The sequence below is a fragment of the Durio zibethinus genome, chromosome 27, assembly GCF_047325235.1.
Source record: "Durio zibethinus cultivar Kanyao isolate XHJ-2024 chromosome 27, ASM4732523v1, whole genome shotgun sequence".
In the NCBI taxonomy this organism is placed as follows: domain Eukaryota; kingdom Viridiplantae; phylum Streptophyta; class Magnoliopsida; order Malvales; family Malvaceae; genus Durio; species Durio zibethinus.
Genome location: NC_143188.1, coordinates 1,537,137 through 1,543,136, shown reverse-complemented (window position 1 = coordinate 1,543,136; position 6,000 = coordinate 1,537,137). Strand labels below are relative to the sequence as shown.

The window sequence follows — 6,000 nt, the reverse complement described above, 5'->3', positions numbered from 1 at the left end:
CATGATGATAATTATTATATGTCATATTTGATTTGTATTTAAAGAAGGGGACAAGATTACAAGGAAGATTAATTATCTTCTTAGGATAGGATTATTTTGATCCTCCCAAAATGGAGAGGATTGTTTTGAATACAAAGGATTGAACTTACATGGTCTATTATACCCTAAAAAATTATATCAATAACTTAAATTGTATAAACTTTAAAGAATGATAATTTTGATCAATAAATAAAATTATCTTATTCTAATCTTTGAACACATCAAACACAAGATAAAATAATATTATTTAATTTATTCATATTTATAATATAATTTTATCTTATCCCATCGTAATCTTTTGTATCAATCACATCATTGAGTTTACAATGTTTCACCTTCTTAATCCGGAAGTAGCACCTTGTTCAATTATTACTATGCTTGTGGCAGCCTTTATATGCTAACTGCTAGATTATACCAAGTTTACAAGTTTTGCCTATATAATAAGCTTGATTTGCCACCTTATTTTTGCCAAATTCAGCTTTCTGTCATGCAATATAAATCTAAATTGAAGCGAGTAATGAGTATGACATTAAAATAATACCCTGTGAGGGAAATTATAGAAGGGTCTGAGTGGTCAAAATGTTTTGGGTGTTGTATGAGTATCTTATGCCCAAAATGCTTTAATCCTCCAGGATTATAGATGTGACTTCGGTAAGATTTTTCAAATGGCATTTTCAAGCTTCAGATGATCTTTTCAATAAGTTAAAGCCTGCAATCTTAACACAAGATAAAAACCTGCTCTAATTTTGAACTTAATGATTTCATTTGCTCTAGCTTAAACTACACACCGTAAATCCTTCTTGATGATTCAAACTCTGGAAGATCTCTCTTTTTGGGTGTGTTTATGTAATGTCATATCCCACCTCTTTTTTTTTCTGTGTCAGAGTCATCTGTGCAGTTTAAGGAAGAGAAAAATGAAGTTGTTGAGAAGACTAAACCACAAGGAAATCACCCTGTTCCTGGAGCTAAAGGCACTGCCTCCGAAACATCTAAACAGGGAAAACTTTTTCATCATGATGTTCATGCTATTCCCGAAGCCAAGGAGGAAAAACATCCAAATAATGTTGGAATGCAGAAAAGGAGACAGAAGTCCTCTCCATATAAAGTAAGAGTTGATGCAACCAGTTTTGGTTGTTTTTATCTTTTGTAGGTCAATCTTCGTTTTTCATTGATTCTTTTTTGGCAAAAAAAAATTCATTTTGTTTATAGTATGAAACAACGATAATATGCAAGTTGCTCACTAGTTGCAGATTCCAAAAGATGAAACTGATGCTGATTCTCAATTGGGTGAATCTCCAAACATTGAGGTTTGTATTTTTCACATTTTTTGCTTCAAAGAGTTACAATGGCTCCTTTTGGTGCTTTCAGGTAAAAAAGCACAAACACAGCTAATGTATGATGTAAATTTTTTTTTTTCAGTCCCTTGATTGATATGATGGTCTCTTAAGATATTTTTCTTCTGCAGAATGTTAAATAAACTTTTTACCATGAATGTAATAAATGTTTTTGATTCTGAGATTAATTTTATTGAACTTTATGAATTGGGTGCATGCCTAAATCTTTCTTGTTTTTGGTGCAAGTAATCTTGGCACCCATAGCTTGAGTTTGAGTGACAAACAGACTAAGTAATATAAAAATAAATCTTGTAAGAGAAAATATTATGAAAAGAATTAAATAATTTTTTTTATGAAGTGAAGATAACAGGGAGATGAATTGGTAAGGAATAGCCCTTTCATCATGTGAACTGCTATTTGAGAAAGAAGGAAGTGAATAAATAGGTAAAGGTTTGAGTTGGTGATTGAGAACATTATAGATGTAAATTTAGGAAATAAGTAAAAGATCAACTCAGTTAAATATTTTAACTGGTTTGTGGTTCAGCCAAGGGCATTCTATGTTGGTAAAGATGTCTAGCTCATTTAGTAATTATTTTTTTGTTCCCTCTTCGACCTCGCAATTTGAGGGTCTTCTTTGTAACTTAAAAATGTGCAAATTTTTTACTTAGCAAAATTCATAAATTTATACTCTATAGGGTCATGTTCTTCCCTTACTGATTCTTGATGTTGCTATTCTTATGTGCATTTTTTAGGGTTCAGACGAGGTAAAGAATCTTGCGAGCAAATGTAAACGCTCTAATAATGTTGCACATGCAAAGCAAGAGAAATCTGTGAGACCTCCAGAGCGTACGTCCTCAAGAAAATATTGCACATCCAAAACAAGGGAAATCTATGAGAACTCCAGAGCGTACATCCTCAAGTAATGTTGGACATCCAAAGCAAGGGAAATCTGTGAGACCTCCAAAGCGTACATCCTCAAGTATTGATCATGGAAGGGACTTGAACAATTCAGCTCCATCTACTATACAGGTTTTATCTATTCACCAGGTCTACCTACCTACAAAGGTTAGGAGTAAACGAAAGATGGATGCACAGAGACCAGCAATTGGAAAGGATATAAGGCCCTCTGATATTGTAAAGGGCAAATTTAGTGTTTCAGCTATGTTATTCCATGACAGAGCACTCAATCTGAAGGTTCCATTATTTACTTCAACAATTCCAATGAAGTTGAGTTTATATATTTTGGGTTTTTTTTTTTTTATATATGTATATCATGTATGACAGGAAAAGCTTTGTAGCTTCCTATCTTCATATCAAGCACGGAGACGGTGTGCTTTTGAGTGGTTCTACAGTACAATTGATTATCCATGGTTTGCTGAAAGGGAGTTTGTGGAGTATTTGGATCATGTGGGATTAGGTCATGTTCCAAGATTAACTCGTGTTGAATGGCGTGTCATAAGAAGGTATAGCTTTCTACTTTCAAATCTTAATAAGGTATTGAGTGTTGACGCTCTGCTTACATAATGTCAAGTCGATGCAGTTCCCTTGGCAAACCACTTCAATTTTCTGAGCAATTTTTGAAATAAGAAAGAGAGAAGCTCAATCAATATCGGGAATCTGTTAGAACGCATTGTGCTGAACTCCGTGCTGGTATTGGTGAAGGACTGCCAACTGATTTAGCTCGACCTTTATCTGTTGGACAACATGTCATTGCTGTTCATCCAAAAACTAGAGAGATTCATGATGGAAGTGTGTTAATTGTTGACCATAGTAGATATCGGATTCAGTTTGACAGCCCTGAACTATGACTGGAATTTGTCATGGTAAATTTTTATTTTATAGAGTTGCTTCATGTATGAGAGCAACACGTTCCTTTCATTCAACTGAAGATGTTGAATATTGCCATTAAGGCCTCAGTCTAATGGATTAATGACAGGCTAAGGCCTTCGGAGGTTCCTTTCTTAAATTACTTCTGTCTAAGTATGCAAGTAGATGTATGCTTGTGTATTTGTGCTTAAATCTAATTCTCTACTGTTTACTAAATATATTTAGCTTGATCCTTTTTTTCTTTGGTTATTTTTTCCTATTAAGTTTCATGAATGGTACATTTTTTATTGTAGGATATTGATTTTATGCCTTTATAACCACTGGAAAATTTGCCTGCTTCCCTTTTGAGACAAAATGCTGCCATCTGTAAATTTGCCGAGAACTACAGTGAGCTCAAAATGAATGGCCAGCCAAAAGAAAGCAAGATGGAAGAGAACATGAAATTTATTCAATGTGATAACCTGGAGAACACTGATAGTCCTCGTACTTCCCCATCAACTTTCAATGTTGGCAATTTATCACAGTCAGCTAAGGTAAGTTATGACTGCAAAATAGTTTTCATTTCATGTATATCGGACAAAATCAATTCAAGGGTAAATTGCTTTTCAGTTCGAGTATTACAACTAAAAGTTTTGATATAGGAAACAATGCAGAATCAGAGTAACTGTTATCTTATATAAGGATAAATTGCTTTGGCCAGGTTGATTCATCAAGTCCTAATTTGGAAATTAAAGTTGGACCTATAGAAACTGTTTATACTCAAAAGGCGGTGAATTCTCAGCCTTCTGCTCATGCACTGGTTCAGAAAAGGGAAGCTGATGTTGAAGCTCTTTCTCAGTTTACTCGTGCTCTAGACAAAAACGTTGTACACCATATTAGCTGTTATTAATCAAACTTAATCTACTGGCGAATTTTTCTCTCTCCGTTCTCTCTTTTTTAACTTCAAGTTCTTATAGAAACTTATCTTTGTTTTCAGTGCTATATATGGTGCCCGTTGAATGTTGACTACTTTTAATGCTTGAGCATTCTTTGCTCCCTATCATTGTTCCTATCTTTTAGTAATAATGGTATTTTTAACCTATGTTATCTCCATAATTGGTCATTTTTGCTTTGTTGGGGCATCAATATTCTGATTCTCTTTTGTAGCATATTGCATAGTTTGTGTTGCATGTTTATTGTGTTTATCTGAGGCTGACATAAAATTCCTTTCAAATAATTTTGTTCGCATTGTGTCTGAGAAGTGAACTTAAGGGTTGTGTTAGCATTTGCAGGAGACCGTGGTGTCTGAACTGCGACGTATGAATGATGAGCTGTTGGAAAACCAGACAGGTGGAGACAACTTTCTAAAGGTTTCAGATTATTTCAAGAAGCAATATGCTGCTGTTCTCTTGCAGTTAAATGAAGTCAATGAGCAGGCATGAGATGCTGATGATGCAGTTTTCACTTTAAATCTCTTCACCGATGTCATATGCCCTTTTATCCTAACTTTGCCTAACCTTTCTTTTGCAGGTTTCTTTTGCTCTGTTTTGCTTTAGGCAACGTAATTCATATCAAGCAAACTCCTCAGTTAAGTTGCTGAAGCCCTTGGCTAAAATTGGTGCGCGCGGCTGTCAGTTGAGCTCTTTTGATCGTTCTATGCATCATGTCCAAGAATGTGTGTCCTATGTGACTGAAATTGTTGAAAGTTCAAGAATGAAAGCTTGGTCAATGGTTAATGCTGCTATGCAGGAAAAAAAGGGACATTGAACTGCTTTATCTTGATGGCTCGTTATAGGTGGATCAACTTTGTTTTAGTCTAAACCTTTTCCCCTTGTTACGTTTCTTTTCAAGCATTTTGAAAATTTCCCATACCATTGGAACTTTATGCATTGTCGCTTACATATACATCAAAGTGTCAGTCGTAAACCAATAAGCCATAGGCTAAAAAGGCGAAGTAAATAAATGGCCACAGCGATCCCCGAGCTAAACCATACGAGATGACACTACTTGACAAAGTAAATTACAATGTAAATTATAAAAATTTTATCATAGTTTTGGTGGTAGAGCTTACCTCTATTTTGGTAGAATATTTTCATCCCATCTGTAGGATGACATGTTCATCTCATCATTGTGAAAACTTTAATGAAAATATTGACATTCTAGTCTCACAAGAAGCATATTTGCTTGGAACTCACTGTAGAGCTTAATTTGGCAATTCGAGGCAGAATCCAGAGATGTAGCAGATTTTGCCTGGAAGATGGTTATGATTTACCATTTGAAGCAATGGATCCTTGCCTTCATTTTTTCATAAATCGCGTCATGCTGTGGTAGTCACTTTTGATTGTTTAAGTTGAATACTGTACTTTAGTTCTGATTAAACTTGATTACCATCTCAGGCCATGTCATCCTTGAGAAAAGGGGGGAAAAGCATTGAGAGGATTGAGGACGCAATAGATTTTGCAAATAACCAGCTTTCAGTGGATGATTTTAGTCTGCCTGCTCTGAGGTCGTCTACCCCATTAGACTGTGCAAATTCTAACCTATAGCTATGGAAAGATAAATTGTGCAAATTCTAATCCAGAATAAACCAGAACAGAGAATCGATACAAAAAGATAAAACTCTATTCGATGCCAATAACTAGCAGACAAAAATACTGTAGCAGTCACTGTAACAGAAGATAAAATGTTACTGTAGCAATCACTGTAACAGATAAAAACAGAGATCTACTACGGAAGATATTGTAACGGTACTATAGATAAAAATTTTACTGTACATTATAGCGGATAACTGTATAAAATTACTGTTTATATGTTAGAATTT

At 34.7% G+C, this 6,000-nt stretch overlaps 1 pseudogene across 1 annotated transcript; it reads left to right on the top strand.

Moving 5' to 3' along the window:
- The first annotated feature begins 2,896 nt into the window (after window positions 1-2,896).
- LOC111279137 (protein ALWAYS EARLY 3-like) lies at window positions 2,897-5,705 on the top strand (annotated as a pseudogene). The gene is made up of 6 exons (XR_016334523.1): window positions 2,897-3,196; window positions 3,494-3,733; window positions 3,901-4,062; window positions 4,463-4,615; window positions 4,710-4,974; window positions 5,576-5,705. The product of XR_016334523.1 is annotated as a protein ALWAYS EARLY 3-like (transcript).
- The last annotated feature ends 295 nt before the right edge of the window (window positions 5,706-6,000 follow it).